Source organism: Triturus cristatus, chromosome 5_2 (genome assembly GCF_964204655.1).
Source record: "Triturus cristatus chromosome 5_2, aTriCri1.1, whole genome shotgun sequence".
Taxonomy (NCBI): Eukaryota; Metazoa; Chordata; class Amphibia; order Caudata; family Salamandridae; genus Triturus; species Triturus cristatus.
Window position 1 is genome coordinate 553,196,980 of NC_140588.1, and position 19,325 is coordinate 553,216,304.

The window sequence follows — 19,325 nt, forward strand, 5'->3', positions numbered from 1 at the left end:
ACAGCTATCTAGATGGATAAAGCTATGTATGCATCTATACATACTTATGCGTTCAAACGCATCAGTATAAAACGTTGATATTAGGTTTTTTCTAGACCAAATTCTAAAAAATGAGTTAAACAGTGAATCTCATAATTGTAGTAGGTCCCACCGAGATTTGAACTCGGATCGCTGGATTCAGAGTGCTAACCATTACACCTTGGAACCCTCTCACACAAGAGTGCCTTTTCCATTGAGACAAAAGAGAGCGCATCAGTGATGTCCTTCTCTTATATTGATAAAAAGATATCTCATTTGAATGGTCATAGTGGATAGAGATTTAATGTGATTTGATTCTTTTCAGCTATATTCTCTATAAAAGTGTTAAATATTCAAATGTTTATCTGAATATAACAGTTATATCACAATGTTCATCTTTGCCTGTAGCATAATAAAACAGTCTACATTTCCAGACTACTGAAGCAATGTCTCTGTCTCCTGCATGGGTGGCTCGATAGAGCAATGGTTGGCAATTTGGACTTTGCATCCAATGATCCGATTTGAAACCTTGGAGGGACTTTTTTTATTACTCTTGAGCTTTTCCATTTCTTCATCTTTGTTCATTGATAGCTCAAATTCAACACCAGTAGGTTGAAAGAGTCAATTATTGAATGCTTTCAAAATGTCCATCAGCTTGAACAAGTTACATCAATACAAACTTTACAATACTTTGACATCAAATTTCTTCACAAAGTAGTTAGCCATTATAAAATCATATCCTGATTTTCTCAAACGCATTTCAGACGGGTGATTCACAGCATCACTTTTTTAAGCGTTCCCGCTATTGATAAGGCAAAAATAGCACATTTTGAATGAGAAGTTTTCTTCAATCAAACATAGAGGAACCCAAATGATGATCTCATTCAGCTAGTAAAAATGTTGTTTTATATTAGTATGGAAATCGTGAAAAGAAAATGTTTTTCATGCTGATTTACAACAGTTGATCTCCAATCGTAAAATATAAGCTTTTGGTCGGAGGCATGACAGGTACTGATCAAATTCTCATTTTTCGAACTTCATTCACAAATCATATGATATGCTTTGTATACATCAACTGTATTGTTGGATCAATAATGAGTAAAAAGTGACTATCTCAATTTCAGGACATATAAAAGAGAAAGAAGTAGAAACTCATGTTTCAAATGCTGAGAGGCAACAACTGTTCATGATTTTCACCTCCACTAATTATATTTATTTTTATAATCTATATGTTTATATGTTCCTATAAATATACAGAGACATATAGCTATATATACAGAGATACATATGTACAGGTTGATTTTTACATGTTTATAAGTAAATGTGATGTTGTTCCAAATAAAACTTTTAAGAACTGAATGGAAAAGAAAATTGTAATGTTCAGATAAGTCCCACTGAAATTTGTACTCAGATCCCTGTTTTCAGAGTCCAGAGTGCTAACCACGACACCATCCACCCTCCCGTACCAGGGTGAGCTTTCCATTTTGACAGAAGAGATTTGCCTCAGGGGGCAACTTATCTTTCATTGAAAAATATTATCTCACATGAAAACCACTGTTCAACAGAGTTATAACGTTATTTGAGTCTTTTGGGCAACATCCTTCCCCAACATAGTTCAATATGCAAAAGTTTACCAGAATAGGAAAGCAATCCAATTCAGTTTCTCTTTGACAGTAGAATATTAAAAACTTTGACATTTCCACATTGCTGCAGCAGTTTGCACTCCTTTCACATGGGAGGTTCCATGGTGTAATGGTTAGCACTTTGGACTTTGAATCCAATGATCCGAGTTCAAATCTCGGTGGGACCATTTTATGACTCTTGACCAAATCATTTTCTTTCAAGTGTATTCATTAATATCACATATCTAATACCGGTAGGGTGAACAATTAATTTATTGATTATACTCTAAAAGTTTACTAGATGTGAGCAAATAATAGAATTTTTACAATACCTGGAAACTAAATGGCTCAAAATAATGAGAGATTTTACAAACTCACTCTGGTTCTCAAACTCATCACAGGGGCCTGATGCACGACATTACTTTTTAAAATCTTACTGTTATTGATAAGGGGAACAAGGAACTTTTTAATTGCAAAGCATTCATTAAAACAAAACTTGAGGAGTCAAACTTTGTATTACGGGGACCGAAGATGTGCAGTTTGAATAATAATCTTGAAATTCAGACGTACAAAGATTTTACACACTGATTTTCAACAGTAAATCCACAACCAATAAAGTTGAATCTTTTGAAAGACATGTCAAAGGTGTGAATCTGAAATTCACTTTCAAAGAAATTCACAATGAAATGCACTGTGTAAGTCCAGCATGTTGTCAGCTAAGAAATCAGCAAAAATGAACTATCTCATTACTGGCCATATAGATGAGAAAGGAAAATAAACTCATGTTTACAATGTGGATGTGAAAGAACAGTTTCTAGGTTCAGCTTCAATATTTATGTTTATGAATAATTGATATGTTCATATTGTCTAACAGCTATCTAGATGGATAAAGCTATGTATGCATCTATACATACTTATGCGTTCAAACGCATCAGTATAAAACGTTGATATTAGGTTTTTTCTAGACCAAATTCTAAAAAATGAGTTAAACAGTGAATCTCATAATTGTAGTAGGTCCCACCGAGATTTGAACTCGGATCGCTGGATTCAGAGTGCTAACCATTACACCTTGGAACCCTCTCACACAAGAGTGCCTTTTCCATTGAGACAAAAGAGAGCGCATCAGTGATGTCCTTCTCTTATATTGATAAAAAGATATCTCATTTGAATGGTCATAGTGGATAGAGATTTAATGTGATTTGATTCTTTTCAGCTATATTCTCTATAAAAGTGTTAAATATTCAAATGTTTATCTGAATATAACAGTTATATCACAATGTTCATCTTTGCCTGTAGCATAATAAAACAGTCTACATTTCCAGACTACTGAAGCAATGTCTCTGTCTCCTGCATGGGTGGCTCGATAGAGCAATGGTTGGCAATTTGGACTTTGCATCCAATGATCCGATTTGAAACCTTGGAGGGACTTTTTTTATTACTCTTGAGCTTTTCCATTTCTTCATCTTTGTTCATTGATAGCTCAAATTCAACACCAGTAGGTTGAAAGAGTCAATTATTGAATGCTTTCAAAATGTCCATCAGCTTGAACAAGTTACATCAATACAAACTTTACAATACTTTGACATCAAATTTCTTCACAAAGTAGTTAGCCATTATAAAATCATATCCTGATTTTCTCAAACGCATTTCAGACGGGTGATTCACAGCATCACTTTTTTAAGCGTTCCCGCTATTGATAAGGCAAAAATAGCACATTTTGAATGAGAAGTTTTCTTCAATCAAACATAGAGGAACCCAAATGATGATCTCATTCAGCTAGTAAAAATGTTGTTTTATATTAGTATGGAAATCGTGAAAAGAAAATGTTTTTCATGCTGATTTACAACAGTTGATCTCCAATCGTAAAATATAAGCTTTTGGTCGGAGGCATGACAGGTACTGATCAAATTCTCATTTTTCGAACTTCATTCACAAATCATATGATATGCTTTGTATACATCAACTGTATTGTTGGATCAATAATGAGTAAAAAGTGACTATCTCAATTTCAGGACATATAAAAGAGAAAGAAGTAGAAACTCATGTTTCAAATGCTGAGAGGCAACAACTGTTCATGATTTTCACCTCCACTAATTATATTTATTTTTATAATCTATATGTTTATATGTTCCTATAAATATACAGAGACATATAGCTATATATACAGAGATACATATGTACAGGTTGATTTTTACATGTTTATAAGTAAATGTGATGTTGTTCCAAATAAAACTTTTAAGAACTGAATGGAAAAGAAAATTGTAATGTTCAGATAAGTACCACTGAAATTTGTACTCAGATCCCTGTTTTCAGAGTCCAGAGTGCTAACCACGACACCATCCACCCTCCCGTACCAGGGTGAGCTTTCCATTTTGACAGAAGAGATTTGCCTCAGGGGGCAACTTATCTTTCATTGAAAAATATTATCTCACATAAAAACCACTGTTCAACAGAGTTATAACGTTATTTGAGTCTTTTGGGCAACATCCTTCCCCAACATAGTTCAATATGCAAAAGTTTACCAGAATAGGAAAGCAATCCAATTCAGTTTCTCTTTGACAGTAGAATATTAAAAACTTTGACATTTCCACATTGCTGCAGCAGTTTGCACTCCTTTCACATGGGAGGTTCCATGGTGTAATGGTTAGCACTTTGGACTTTGAATCCAATGATCCGAGTTCAAATCTCGGTGGGACCATTTTATGACTCTTGACCAAATCATTTTCTTTCAAGTGTATTCATTAATATCACATATCTAATACCGGTAGGGTGAAAAATTAATTTATTGATTATACTCTAAAAGTTTACTAGATGTGAGCAAATAATAGAATTTTTACAATACCTGGAAACTAAATGGCTCAAAATAATGAGAGATTTTACAAACTCACTCTGGTTCTCAAACTCATCACAGGGGCCTGATGCACGACATTACTTTTTAAAATCTTACTGTTATTGATAAGGGGAACAAGGAACTTTTTAATTGCAAAGCATTCATTAAAACAAAACTTGAGGAGTCAAACTTTGTATTACGGGGACCGAAGATGTGCAGTTTGAATAATAATCTTGAAATTCAGACGTACAAAGATTTTACACACTGATTTTCAACAGTAAATCCACAACCAATAAAGTTGAATCTTTTGAAAGACATGTCAAAGGTGTGAATCTGAAATTCACTTTCAAAGAAATTCACAATGAAATGCACTGTGTAAGTCCAGCATGTTGTCAGCTAAGAAATCAGCAAAAATGAACTATCTCATTACTGGCCATATAGATGAGAAAGGAAAATAAACTCATGTTTACAATGTGGATGTGAAAGAACAGTTTCTAGGTTCAGCTTCAATATTTATGTTTATGAATAATTGATATGTTCATATTGTCTAACAGCTATCTAGATGGATAAAGCTATGTATGCATCTATACATACTTATGCGTTCAAACGCATCAGTATAAAACGTTGATATTAGGTTTTTTCTAGACCAAATTCTAAAAAATGAGTTAAACAGTGAATCTCATAATTGTAGTAGGTCCCACCGAGATTTGAACTCGGATCGCTGGATTCAGAGTGCTAACCATTACACCTTGGAACCCTCTCACACAAGAGTGCCTTTTCCATTGAGACAAAAGAGAGCGCATCAGTGATGTCCTTCTCTTATATTGATAAAAAGATATCTCATTTGAATGGTCATAGTGGATAGAGATTTAATGTGATTTGATTCTTTTCAGCTATATTCTCTATAAAAGTGTTAAATATTCAAATGTTTATCTGAATATAACAGTTATATCACAATGTTCATCTTTGCCTGTAGCATAATAAAACAGTCTACATTTCCAGACTACTGAAGCAATGTCTCTGTCTCCTGCATGGGTGGCTCGATAGAGCAATGGTTGGCAATTTGGACTTTGCATCCAATGATCCGATTTGAAACCTTGGAGGGACTTTTTTTATTACTCTTGAGCTTTTCCATTTCTTCATCTTTGTTCATTGATAGCTCAAATTCAACACCAGTAGGTTGAAAGAGTCAATTATTGAATGCTTTCAAAATGTCCATCAGCTTGAACAAGTTACATCAATACAAACTTTACAATACTTTGACATCAAATTTCTTCACAAAGTAGTTAGCCATTATAAAATCATATCCTGATTTTCTCAAACGCATTTCAGACGGGTGATTCACAGCATCACTTTTTTAAGCGTTCCCGCTATTGATAAGGCAAAAATAGCACATTTTGAATGAGAAGTTTTCTTCAATCAAACATAGAGGAACCCAAATGATGATCTCATTCAGCTAGTAAAAATGTTGTTTTATATTAGTATGGAAATCGTGAAAAGAAAATGTTTTTCATGCTGATTTACAACAGTTGATCTCCAATCGTAAAATATAAGCTTTTGGTCAGAGGCATGACAGGTACTGATCAAATTCTCATTTTTCGAACTTCATTCACAAATCATATGATATGCTTTGTATACATCAACTGTATTGTTGGATCAATAATGAGTAAAAAGTGACTATCTCAATTTCAGGACATATAAAAGAGAAAGAAGTAGAAACTCATGTTTCAAATGCTGAGAGGCAACAACTGTTCATGATTTTCACCTCCACTAATTATATTTATTTTTATAATCTATATGTTTATATGTTCCTATAAATATACAGAGACATATAGCTATATATACAGAGATACATATGTACAGGTTGATTTTTACATGTTTATAAGTAAATGTGATGTTGTTCCAAATAAAACTTTTAAGAACTGAATGGAAAAGAAAATTGTAATGTTCAGATAAGTACCACTGAAATTTGTACTCAGATCCCTGTTTTCAGAGTCCAGAGTGCTAACCACGACACCATCCACCCTCCCGTACCAGGGTGAGCTTTCCATTTTGACAGAAGAGATTTGCCTCAGGGGGCAACTTATCTTTCATTGAAAAATATTATCTCACATAAAAACCACTGTTCAACAGAGTTATAACGTTATTTGAGTCTTTTGGGCAACATCCTTCCCCAACATAGTTCAATATGCAAAAGTTTACCAGAATAGGAAAGCAATCCAATTCAGTTTCTCTTTGACAGTAGAATATTAAAAACTTTGACATTTCCACATTGCTGCAGCAGTTTGCACTCCTTTCACATGGGAGGTTCCATGGTGTAATGGTTAGCACTTTGGACTTTGAATCCAATGATCCGAGTTCAAATCTCGGTGGGACCATTTTATGACTCTTGACCAAATCATTTTCTTTCAAGTGTATTCATTAATATCACATATCTAATACCGGTAGGGTGAAAAATTAATTTATTGATTATACTCTAAAAGTTTACTAGATGTGAGCAAATAATAGAATTTTTACAATACCTGGAAACTAAATGGCTCAAAATAATGAGAGATTTTACAAACTCACTCTGGTTCTCAAACTCATCACAGGGGCCTGATGCACGACATTACTTTTTAAAATCTTACTGTTATTGATAAGGGGAACAAGGAACTTTTTAATTGCAAAGCATTCATTAAAACAAAACTTGAGGAGTCAAACTTTGTATTACGGGGACCGAAGATGTGCAGTTTGAATAATAATCTTGAAATTCAGACGTACAAAGATTTTACACACTGATTTTCAACAGTAAATCCACAACCAATAAAGTTGAATCTTTTGAAAGACATGTCAAAGGTGTGAATCTGAAATTCACTTTCAAAGAAATTCACAATGAAATGCACTGTGTAAGTCCAGCATGTTGTCAGCTAAGAAATCAGCAAAAATGAACTATCTCATTACTGGCCATATAGATGAGAAAGGAAAATAAACTCATGTTTACAATGTGGATGTGAAAGAACAGTTTCTAGGTTCAGCTTCAATATTTATGTTTATGAATAATTGATATGTTCATATTGTCTAACAGCTATCTAGATGGATAAAGCTATGTATGCATCTATACATACTTATGCGTTCAAACGCATCAGTATAAAACGTTGATATTAGGTTTTTTCTAGACCAAATTCTAAAAAATGAGTTAAACAGTGAATCTCATAATTGTAGTAGGTCCCACCGAGATTTGAACTCGGATCGCTGGATTCAGAGTGCTAACCATTACACCTTGGAACCCTCTCACACAAGAGTGCCTTTTCCATTGAGACAAAAGAGAGCGCATCAGTGATGTCCTTCTCTTATATTGATAAAAAGATATCTCATTTGAATGGTCATAGTGGATAGAGATTTAATGTGATTTGATTCTTTTCAGCTATATTCTCTATAAAAGTGTTAAATATTCAAATGTTTATCTGAATATAACAGTTATATCACAATGTTCATCTTTGCCTGTAGCATAATAAAACAGTCTACATTTCCAGACTACTGAAGCAATGTCTCTGTCTCCTGCATGGGTGGCTCGATAGAGCAATGGTTGGCAATTTGGACTTTGCATCCAATGATCCGATTTGAAACCTTGGAGGGACTTTTTTTATTACTCTTGAGCTTTTCCATTTCTTCATCTTTGTTCATTGATAGCTCAAATTCAACACCAGTAGGTTGAAAGAGTCAATTATTGAATGCTTTCAAAATGTCCATCAGCTTGAACAAGTTACATCAATACAAACTTTACAATACTTTGACATCAAATTTCTTCACAAAGTAGTTAGCCATTATAAAATCATATCCTGATTTTCTCAAACGCATTTCAGACGGGTGATTCACAGCATCACTTTTTTAAGCGTTCCCGCTATTGATAAGGCAAAAATAGCACATTTTGAATGAGAAGTTTTCTTCAATCAAACATAGAGGAACCCAAATGATGATCTCATTCAGCTAGTAAAAATGTTGTTGTATATTAGTATGGAAATCGTGAAAAGAAAATGTTTTTCATGCTGATTTACAACAGTTGATCTCCAATCGTAAAATATAAGCTTTTGGTCGGAGGCATGACAGGTACTGATCAAATTCTCATTTTTCGAACTTCATTCACAAATCATATGATATGCTTTGTATACATCAACTGTATTGTTGGATCAATAATGAGTAAAAAGTGACTATCTCAATTTCAGGACATATAAAAGAAAAAGAAGTAGAAACTCATGTTTCAAATGCTGAGAGGCAACAACTGTTCATGATTTTCACCTCCACTAATTATATTTATTTTTATAATCTATATGTTTATATGTTCCTATAAATATACAGAGACATATAGCTATATATACAGAGATACATATGTACAGGTTGATTTTTACATGTTTATAAGTAAATGTGATGTTGTTCCAAATAAAACTTTTAAGAACTGAATGGAAAAGAAAATTGTAATGTTCAGATAAGTACCACTGAAATTTGTACTCAGATCCCTGTTTTCAGAGTCCAGAGTGCTAACCACGACACCATCCACCCTCCCGTACCAGGGTGAGCTTTCCATTTTGACAGAAGAGATTTGCCTCAGGGGGCAACTTATCTTTCATTGAAAAATATTATCTCACATAAAAACCACTGTTCAACAGAGTTATAACGTTATTTGAGTCTTTTGGGCAACATCCTTCCCCAACATAGTTCAATATGCAAAAGTTTACCAGAATAGGAAAGCAATCCAATTCAGTTTCTCTTTGACAGTAGAATATTAAAAACTTTGACATTTCCACATTGCTGCAGCAGTTTGCACTCCTTTCACATGGGAGGTTCCATGGTGTAATGGTTAGCACTTTGGACTTTGAATCCAATGATCCGAGTTCAAATCTCGGTGGGACCATTTTATGACTCTTGACCAAATCATTTTCTTTCAAGTGTATTCATTAATATCACATATCTAATACCGGTAGGGTGAAAAATTAATTTATTGATTATACTCTAAAAGTTTACTAGATGTGAGCAAATAATAGAATTTTTACAATACCTGGAAACTAAATGGCTCAAAATAATGAGAGATTTTACAAACTCACTCTGGTTCTCAAACTCATCACAGGGGCCTGATGCACGACATTACTTTTTAAAATCTTACTGTTATTGATAAGGGGAACAAGGAACTTTTTAATTGCAAAGCATTCATTAAAACAAAACTTGAGGAGTCAAACTTTGTATTACGGGGACCGAAGATGTGCAGTTTGAATAATAATCTTGAAATTCAGACGTACAAAGATTTTACACACTGATTTTCAACAGTAAATCCACAACCAATAAAGTTGAATCTTTTGAAAGACATGTCAAAGGTGTGAATCTGAAATTCACTTTCAAAGAAATTCACAATGAAATGCACTGTGTAAGTCCAGCATGTTGTCAGCTAAGAAATCAGCAAAAATGAACTATCTCATTACTGGCCATATAGATGAGAAAGGAAAATAAACTCATGTTTACAATGTGGATGTGAAAGAACAGTTTCTAGGTTCAGCTTCAATATTTATGTTTATGAATAATTGATATGTTCATATTGTCTAACAGCTATCTAGATGGATAAAGCTATGTATGCATCTATACATACTTATGCGTTCAAACGCATCAGTATAAAACGTTGATATTAGGTTTTTTCTAGACCAAATTCTAAAAAATGAGTTAAACAGTGAATCTCATAATTGTAGTAGGTCCCACCGAGATTTGAACTCGGATCGCTGGATTCAGAGTGCTAACCATTACACCTTGGAACCCTCTCACACAAGAGTGCCTTTTCCATTGAGACAAAAGAGAGCGCATCAGTGATGTCCTTCTCTTATATTGATAAAAAGATATCTCATTTGAATGGTCATAGTGGATAGAGATTTAATGTGATTTGATTCTTTTCAGCTATATTCTCTATAAAAGTGTTAAATATTCAAATGTTTATCTGAATATAACAGTTATATCACAATGTTCATCTTTGCCTGTAGCATAATAAAACTGTCTACATTTCCAGACTACTGAAGCAATGTCTCTGTCTCCTGCATGGGTGGCTCGATAGAGCAATGGTTGGCAATTTGGACTTTGCATCCAATGATCCGATTTGAAACCTTGGAGGGACTTTTTTTATTACTCTTGAGCTTTTCCATTTCTTCATCTTTGTTCATTGATAGCTCAAATTCAACACCAGTAGGTTGAAAGAGTCAATTATTGAATGCTTTCAAAATGTCCATCAGCTTGAACAAGTTACATCAATACAAACTTTACAATACTTTGACATCAAATTTCTTCACAAAGTAGTTAGCCATTATAAAATCATATCCTGATTTTCTCAAACGCATTTCAGACGGGTGATTCACAGCATCACTTTTTTAAGCGTTCCCGCTATTGATAAGGCAAAAATAGCACATTTTGAATGAGAAGTTTTCTTCAATCAAACATAGAGGAACCCAAATGATGATCTCATTCAGCTAGTAAAAATGTTGTTTTATATTAGTATGGAAATCGTGAAAAGAAAATGTTTTTCATGCTGATTTACAACAGTTGATCTCCAATCGTAAAATATAAGCTTTTGGTCAGAGGCATGACAGGTACTGATCAAATTCTCATTTTTCGAACTTCATTCACAAATCATATGATATGCTTTGTATACATCAACTGTATTGTTGGATCAATAATGAGTAAAAAGTGACTATCTCAATTTCAGGACATATAAAAGAGAAAGAAGTAGAAACTCATGTTTCAAATGCTGAGAGGCAACAACTGTTCATGATTTTCACCTCCACTAATTATATTTATTTTTATAATCTATATGTTTATATGTTCCTATAAATATACAGAGACATATAGCTATATATACAGAGATACATATGTACAGGTTGATTTTTACATGTTTATAAGTAAATGTGATGTTGTTCCAAATAAAACTTTTAAGAACTGAATGGAAAAGAAAATTGTAATGTTCAGATAAGTCCCACTGAAATTTGTACTCAGATCCCTGTTTTCAGAGTCCAGAGTGCTAACCACGACACCATCCACCCTCCCGTACCAGGGTGAGCTTTCCATTTTGACAGAAGAGATTTGCCTCAGGGGGCAACTTATCTTTCATTGAAAAATATTATCTCACATAAAAACCACTGTTCAACAGAGTTATAACGTTATTTGAGTCTTTTGGGCAACATCCTTCCCCAACATAGTTCAATATGCAAAAGTTTACCAGAATAGGAAAGCAATCCAATTCAGTTTCTCTTTGACAGTAGAATATTAAAAACTTTGACATTTCCACATTGCTGCAGCAGTTTGCACTCCTTTCACATGGGAGGTTCCATGGTGTAATGGTTAGCACTTTGGACTTTGAATCCAATGATCCGAGTTCAAATCTCGGTGGGACCATTTTATGACTCTTGACCAAATCATTTTCTTACAAGTGTATTCATTAATATCACATATCTAATACCGGTAGGGTGAAAAATTAATTTATTGATTATACTCTAAAAGTTTACTAGATGTGAGCAAATAATAGAATTTTTACAATACCTGGAAACTAAATGGCTCAAAATAATGAGAGATTTTACAAACTCACTCTGGTTCTCAAACTCATCACAGGGGCCTGATGCACGACATTACTTTTTAAAATCTTACTGTTATTGATAAGGGGAACAAGGAACTTTTTAATTGCAAAGCATTCATTAAAACAAAACTTGAGGAGTCAAACTTTGTATTACGGGGACCGAAGATGTGCAGTTTGAATAATAATCTTGAAATTCAGACGTACAAAGATTTTACACACTGATTTTCAACAGTAAATCCACAACCAATAAAGTTGAATCTTTTGAAAGACATGTCAAAGGTGTGAATCTGAAATTCACTTTCAAAGAAATTCACAATGAAATGCACTGTGTAAGTCCAGCATGTTGTCAGCTAAGAAATCAGCAAAAATGAACTATCTCATTACTGGCCATATAGATGAGAAAGGAAAATAAACTCATGTTTACAATGTGGATGTGAAAGAACAGTTTCTAGGTTCAGCTTCAATATTTATGTTTATGAATAATTGATATGTTCATATTGTCTAACAGCTATCTAGATGGATAAAGCTATGTATGCATCTATACATACTTATGCGTTCAAACGCATCAGTATAAAACGTTGATATTAGGTTTTTTCTAGACCAAATTCTAAAAAATGAGTTAAACAGTGAATCTCATAATTGTAGTAGGTCCCACCGAGATTTGAACTCGGATCGCTGGATTCAGAGTGCTAACCATTACACCTTGGAACCCTCTCACACAAGAGTGCCTTTTCCATTGAGACAAAAGAGAGCGCATCAGTGATGTCCTTCTCTTATATTGATAAAAAGATATCTCATTTGAATGGTCATAGTGGATAGAGATTTAATGTGATTTGATTCTTTTCAGCTATATTCTCTATAAAAGTGTTAAATATTCAAATGTTTATCTGAATATAACAGTTATATCACAATGTTCATCTTTGCCTGTAGCATAATAAAACAGTCTACATTTCCAGACTACTGAAGCAATGTCTCTGTCTCCTGCATGGGTGGCTCGATAGAGCAATGGTTGGCAATTTGGACTTTGCATCCAATGATCCGATTTGAAACCTTGGAGGGACTTTTTTTATTACTCTTGAGCTTTTCCATTTCTTCATCTTTGTTCATTGATAGCTCAAATTCAACACCAGTAGGTTGAAAGAGTCAATTATTGAATGCTTTCAAAATGTCCATCAGCTTGAACAAGTTACATCAATACAAACTTTACAATACTTTGACATCAAATTTCTTCACAAAGTAGTTAGCCATTATAAAATCATATCCTGATTTTCTCAAACGCATTTCAGACGGGTGATTCACAGCATCACTTTTTTAAGCGTTCCCGCTATTGATAAGGCAAAAATAGCACATTTTGAATGAGAAGTTTTCTTCAATCAAACATAGAGGAACCCAAATGATGATCTCATTCAGCTAGTAAAAATGTTGTTTTATATTAGTATGGAAATCGTGAAAAGAAAATGTTTTTCATGCTGATTTACAACAGTTGATCTCCAATCGTAAAATATAAGCTTTTGGTCGGAGGCATGACAGGTACTGATCAAATTCTCATTTTTGAACTTCATTCACAAATCATATGATATGCTTTGTATACATCAACTGTATTGTTGGATCAATAATGAGTAAAAAGTGACTATCTCAATTTCAGGACATATAAAAGAGAAAGAAGTAGAAACTCATGTTTCAAATGCTGAGAGGCAACAACTGTTCATGATTTTCACCTCCACTAATTATATTTATTTTTATAATCTATATGTTTATATGTTCCTATAAATATACAGAGACATATAGCTATATATACAGAGATACATATGTACAGGTTGATTTTTACATGTTTATAAGTAAATGTGATGTTGTTCCAAATAAAACTTTTAAGAACTGAATGGAAAAGAAAATTGTAATGTTCAGATAAGTCCCACTGAAATTTGTACTCAGATCCCTGTTTTCAGAGTCCAGAGTGCTAACCACGACACCATCCACCCTCCCGTACCAGGGTGAGCTTTCCATTTTGACAGAAGAGATTTGCCTCAGGGGGCAACTTATCTTTCATTGAAAAATATTATCTCACATAAAAACCACTGTTCAACAGAGTTATAACGTTATTTGAGTCTTTTGGGCAACATCCTTCCCCAACATAGTTCAATATGCAAAAGTTTACCAGAATAGGAAAGCAATCCAATTCAGTTTCTCTTTGACAGTAGAATATTAAAAACTTTGACATTTCCACATTGCTGCAGCAGTTTGCACTCCTTTCACATGGGAGGTTCCATGGTGTAATGGTTAGCACTTTGGACTTTGAATCCAATGATCCGAGTTCAAATCTCGGTGGGACCATTTTATGACTCTTGACCAAATCATTTTCTTTCAAGTGTATTCATTAATATCACATATCTAATACCGGTAGGGTGAAAAATTAATTTATTGATTATACTCTAAAAGTTTACTAGATGTGAGCAAATAATAGAATTTTTACAATACCTGGAAACGAAATGGCTCAAAATAATGAGAGATTTTACAAACTCACTCTGGTTCTCAAACTCATCACAGGGGCCTGATGCACGACATTACTTTTTAAAATCTTACTGTTATTGATAAGGGGAACAAGGAACTTTTTAATTGCAAAGCATTCATTAAAACAAAACTTGAGGAGTCAAACTTTGTATTACGGGGACCGAAGATGTGCAGTTTGAATAATAATCTTGAAATTCAGACGTACAAAGATTTTACACACTGATTTTCAACAGTAAATCCACAACCAATAAAGTTGAATCTTTTGAAAGACATGTCAAAGGTGTGAATCTGAAATTCACTTTCAAAGAAATTCACAATGAAATGCACTGTGTAAGTCCAGCATGTTGTCAGCTAAGAAATCAGCAAAAATGAACTATCTCATTACTGGCCATATAGATGAGAAAGGAAAATAAACTCATGTTTACAATGTGGATGTGAAAGAACAGTTTCTAGGTTCAGCTTCAATATTTATGTTTATGAATAATTGATATGTTCATATTGTCTAACAGCTATCTAGATGGATAAAGCTATGTATGCATCTATACATACTTATGCGTTCAAACGCATCAGTATAAAACGTTGATATTAGGTTTTTTCTAGACCAAATTCTAAAAAATGAGTTAAACAGTGAATCTCATAATTGTAGTAGGTCCCACCGAGATTTGAACTCGGATCGCTGGATTCAGAGTGCTAACCATTACACCTTGGAACCCTCTCACACAAGAGTGCCTTTTCCATTGAGACAAAAGAGAGCGCATCAGTGATGTCCTTCTCTTATATTGATAAAAAGATATCTCATTTGAATGGTCATAGTGGATAGAGATTTAATGTGATTTGATTCTTTTCAGCTATATTCTCTATAAAAGTGTTAAATATTCAAATGTTTATCTGAATATAACAGTTATATCACAATGTTCATCTTTGCCTGTAGCATAATAAAACAGTCTACATTTCCAGACTACTGAAGCAATGTCTCTGTCTCCTGCATGGGTGGCTCGATAGAGCAATGGTTGGCAATTTGGACTTTGCATCCAATGAGCCGATTTGAAACCTTGGAGGGACTTTTTTTATTACTCTTGAGCTTTTCCATTTCTTCATCTTTGTTCATTGATAGCTCAAATTCAACACCAGTAGGTTGAAAGAGTCAATTATTGAATGCTTTCAAAATGTCCATCAGCTTGAACAAGTTACATCAATACAAACTTTACAATGCTTTGACATCAAATTTCTTCACAAAGTAGTTAGCCATTATAAAATCATATCCTGATTTTCTCAAACGCATTTCAGACGGGTGATTCACAGCATCACTTTTTTAAGCGTTCCCGCTATTGATAAGGCAAAAATAGCACATTTTGAATGAGAAGTTTTCTTCAATCAAACATAGAGGAACCCAAATGATGATCTCATTCAGCTAGTAAAAATGTTGTTTTATATTAGTATGGAAATCGTGAAAAGAAAATGTTTTTCATGCTGATTTACAACAGTTGATCTCCAATCGTAAAATATAAGCTTTTGGTCGGAGGCATGACAGGTACTGATCAAATTCTCATTTTTCGAACTTCATTCACAAATCATATGATATGCTTTGTATACATCAACTGTATTGTTGGATCAATAATGAGTAAAAAGTGACTATCTCAATTTCAGGACATATAAAAGAGAAAGAAGTAGAAACTCATGTTTCAAATGCTGAGAGGCAACAACTGTTCATGATTTTCACCTCCACTAATTATATTTATTTTTATAATCTATATGTTTATATGTTCCTATAAATATACAGAGACATATAGCTATATATACAGAGATACATATGTACAGGTTGATTTTTACATGTTTATAAGTAAATGTGATGTTGTTCCAAATAAAACTTTTAAGAACTGAATGGAAAAGAAAATTGTAATGTTCAGATAAGTCCCACTGAAATTTGTACTCAGATCCCTGTTTTCAGAGTCCAGAGTGCTAACCACGACACCATCCACCCTCCCGTACCAGGGTGAGCTTTCCATTTTGACAGAAGAGATTTGCCTCAGGGGGCAACTTATCTTTCATTGAAAAATATTATCTCACATAAAAACCACTGTTCAACAGAGTTATAACGTTATTTGAGTCTTTTGGGCAACATCCTTCCCCAACATAGTTCAATATGCAAAAGTTTACCAGAATAGGAAAGCAATCCAATTCAGTTTCTCTTTGACAGTAGAATATTAAAAACTTTGACATTTCCACATTGCTGCAGCAGTTTGCACTCCTTTCACATGGGAGGTTCCATGGTGTAATGGTTAGCACTTTGGACTTTGAATCCAATGATCCGAGTTCAAATCTCGGTGGGACCATTTTATGACTCTTGACCAAATCATTTTCTTTCAAGTGTATTCATTAATATCACATATCTAATACCGGTAGGGTGAAAAATTAATTTATTGATTATACTCTAAAAGTTTACTAGATGTGAGCAAATAATAGAATTTTTACAATACCTGGAAACTAAATGGCTCAAAATAATGAGAGATTTTACAAACTCACTCTGGTTCTCAAACTCATCACAGGGGCCTGATGCACGACATTACTTTTTAAAATCTTACTGTTATTGATAAGGGGAACAAGGAACTTTTTAATTGCAAAGCATTCATTAAAACAAAACTTGAGGAGTCAAACTTTGTATTACGGGGACCGAAGATGTGCAGTTTGAATAATAATCTTGAAATTCAGACGTACAAAGATTTTACACACTGATTTTCAACAGTAAATCCACAACCAATAAAGTTGAATCTTTTGAAAGACATGTCAAAGGTGTGAATCTGAAATTCACTTTCAAAGAAATTCACAATGAAATGCACTGTGTAAGTCCAGCATGTTGTCAGCTAAGAAATCAGCAAAAATGAACTATCTCATTACTGGCCATATAGATGAGAAAGGAAAATAAACTCATGTTTACAATGTGGATGTGAAAGAACAGTTTCTAGGTTCAGCTTCAATATTTATGTTTATGAATAATTGATATGTTCATATTGTCTAACAGCTATCTAGATGGATAAAGCTATGTATGCATCTATACATACTTATGCGTTCAAACGCATCAGTATAAAACGTTGATATTAGGTTTTTTCTAGACCAAATTCTAAAAAATGAGTTAAACAGTGAATCTCATAATTGTAGTAGGTCCCACCGAGATTTGAACTCGGATCGCTGGATTCAGAGTGCTAACCATTACACCTTGGAACCCTCTCACACAAGAGTGCCTTTTCCATTGAGACAAAAGAGAGCGCATCAGTGATGTCCTTCTCTTATATTGATAAAAAGATATCTCATTTGAATGGTCATAGTGGATAGAGATTTAATGTGATTTGATTCTTTTCAGCTATATTCTCTATAAAAGTGTTAAATATTCAAATGTTTATCTGAATATAAAAGTTATATCACAATGTTCATCTTTGCCTGTAGCATAATAAAACAGTCTACATTTCCAGACTACTGAAGCAATGTCTCTGTCTCCTGCATGGGTGGCTCGATAGAGCAATGGTTGGCAATTTGGACTTTGCATCCAATGATCCGATTTGAAACCTTGGAGGGACTTTTTTTATTACTCTTGAGCTTTTCCATTTCTTCATCTTTGTTCATTGATAGCTCAAATTCAACACCAGTAGGTTGAAAGAGTCAATTATTGAATGCTTTCAAAATGTCATTCAGCTTGAACAAGTTACATCAATACAAACTTTACAATACTTTGACATCAAATTTCTTCACAAAGTAGTTAGCCATTATAAAATCATATCCTGATTTTCTCAAACGCATTTCAGACGGGTGATTCACAGCATCACTTTTTTAAGCGTTCCCGCTATTGATAAGGCAAAAATAGCACATTTTGAATGAGAAGTTTTCTTCAATCAAACATAGAGGAACCCAAATGATGATCTCATTCAGCTAGTAAAAATGTTGTTTTATATTAGTATGGAAATCGTGAAAAGAAAATGTTTTTCATGCTGATTTACAACAGTTGATCTCCAATCGTAAAATATAAGCTTTTGGTCGGAGGCATGACAGATACTGATCAAATTCTCATTTTTCGAACTTCATTCACAAATCATATGATATGCTTTGTATACATCAACTGTATTGTTGGATCAATAATGAGTAAAAAGTGACTATCTCAATTTCAGGACATATAAAAGAGAAAGAAGTAGAAACTCATGTTTCAAATGCTGAGAGGCAACAACTGTTCATGATTTTCACCTCCACTAATTATATTTATTTTTATAATCTATATGTTTATATGTTCCTATAAATATACAGAGACATATAGCTATATATACAGAGATACATATGTACAGGTTGATTTTTACATGTTTATAAGTAAATGTGATGTTGTTCCAAATAAAACTTTTAAGAACTGAATGGAAAAGAAAATTGTAATGTTCAGATAAGTCCCACTGAAATTTGTACTCAGATCCCTGTTTTCAGAGTCCAGAGTGCTAACCACGACACCATCCACCCTCCCGTACCAGGGTGAGCTTTCCATTTTGACAGAAGAGATTTGCCTCAGGGGGCAACTTATCTTTCATTGAAAAATATTATCTCACATAAAAACCACTGTTCAACAGAGTTATAACGTTATTTGAGTCTTTTGGGCAACATCCTTCCCCAACATAGTTCAATATGCAAAAGTTTACCAGAATAGGAAAGCAATCCAATTCAGTTTCTCTTTGACAGTAGAATATTAAAAACTTTGACATTTCCACATTGCTGCAGCAGTTTGCACTCCTTTCACATGGGA

At 33.7% G+C, this 19,325-nt stretch overlaps 7 non-coding genes across 7 annotated transcripts; all 7 read left to right on the forward strand.

The window, feature by feature from the left end:
- Nucleotides 1–1,756: 1,756 nt before the first annotated feature.
- TRNAQ-UUG (transfer RNA glutamine (anticodon UUG)) lies at nt 1,757–1,828 on the forward strand. The gene has a single exon. It is a non-coding gene; the product is annotated as a tRNA-Gln (tRNA).
- A 2,438-nt stretch (nt 1,829–4,266) lies between these two features.
- TRNAQ-UUG (transfer RNA glutamine (anticodon UUG)) lies at nt 4,267–4,338 on the forward strand. Its single transcript has one exon. It is a non-coding gene; the product is annotated as a tRNA-Gln (tRNA).
- Nucleotides 4,339–6,776: 2,438 nt separating this feature from the next.
- TRNAQ-UUG (transfer RNA glutamine (anticodon UUG)) lies at nt 6,777–6,848 on the forward strand. The gene has a single exon. It is a non-coding gene; the product is annotated as a tRNA-Gln (tRNA).
- A 2,438-nt stretch (nt 6,849–9,286) lies between these two features.
- Nucleotides 9,287–9,358, forward strand: TRNAQ-UUG (transfer RNA glutamine (anticodon UUG)). Its single transcript has one exon. It is a non-coding gene; the product is annotated as a tRNA-Gln (tRNA).
- A 2,438-nt stretch (nt 9,359–11,796) lies between these two features.
- On the forward strand, nt 11,797–11,868 carry TRNAQ-UUG (transfer RNA glutamine (anticodon UUG)). Its single transcript has one exon. It is a non-coding gene; the product is annotated as a tRNA-Gln (tRNA).
- A 2,437-nt stretch (nt 11,869–14,305) lies between these two features.
- Nucleotides 14,306–14,377, forward strand: TRNAQ-UUG (transfer RNA glutamine (anticodon UUG)). The gene has a single exon. It is a non-coding gene; the product is annotated as a tRNA-Gln (tRNA).
- A 2,438-nt stretch (nt 14,378–16,815) lies between these two features.
- On the forward strand, nt 16,816–16,887 carry TRNAQ-UUG (transfer RNA glutamine (anticodon UUG)). The gene has a single exon. It is a non-coding gene; the product is annotated as a tRNA-Gln (tRNA).
- The last annotated feature ends 2,438 nt before the right edge of the window (nt 16,888–19,325 follow it).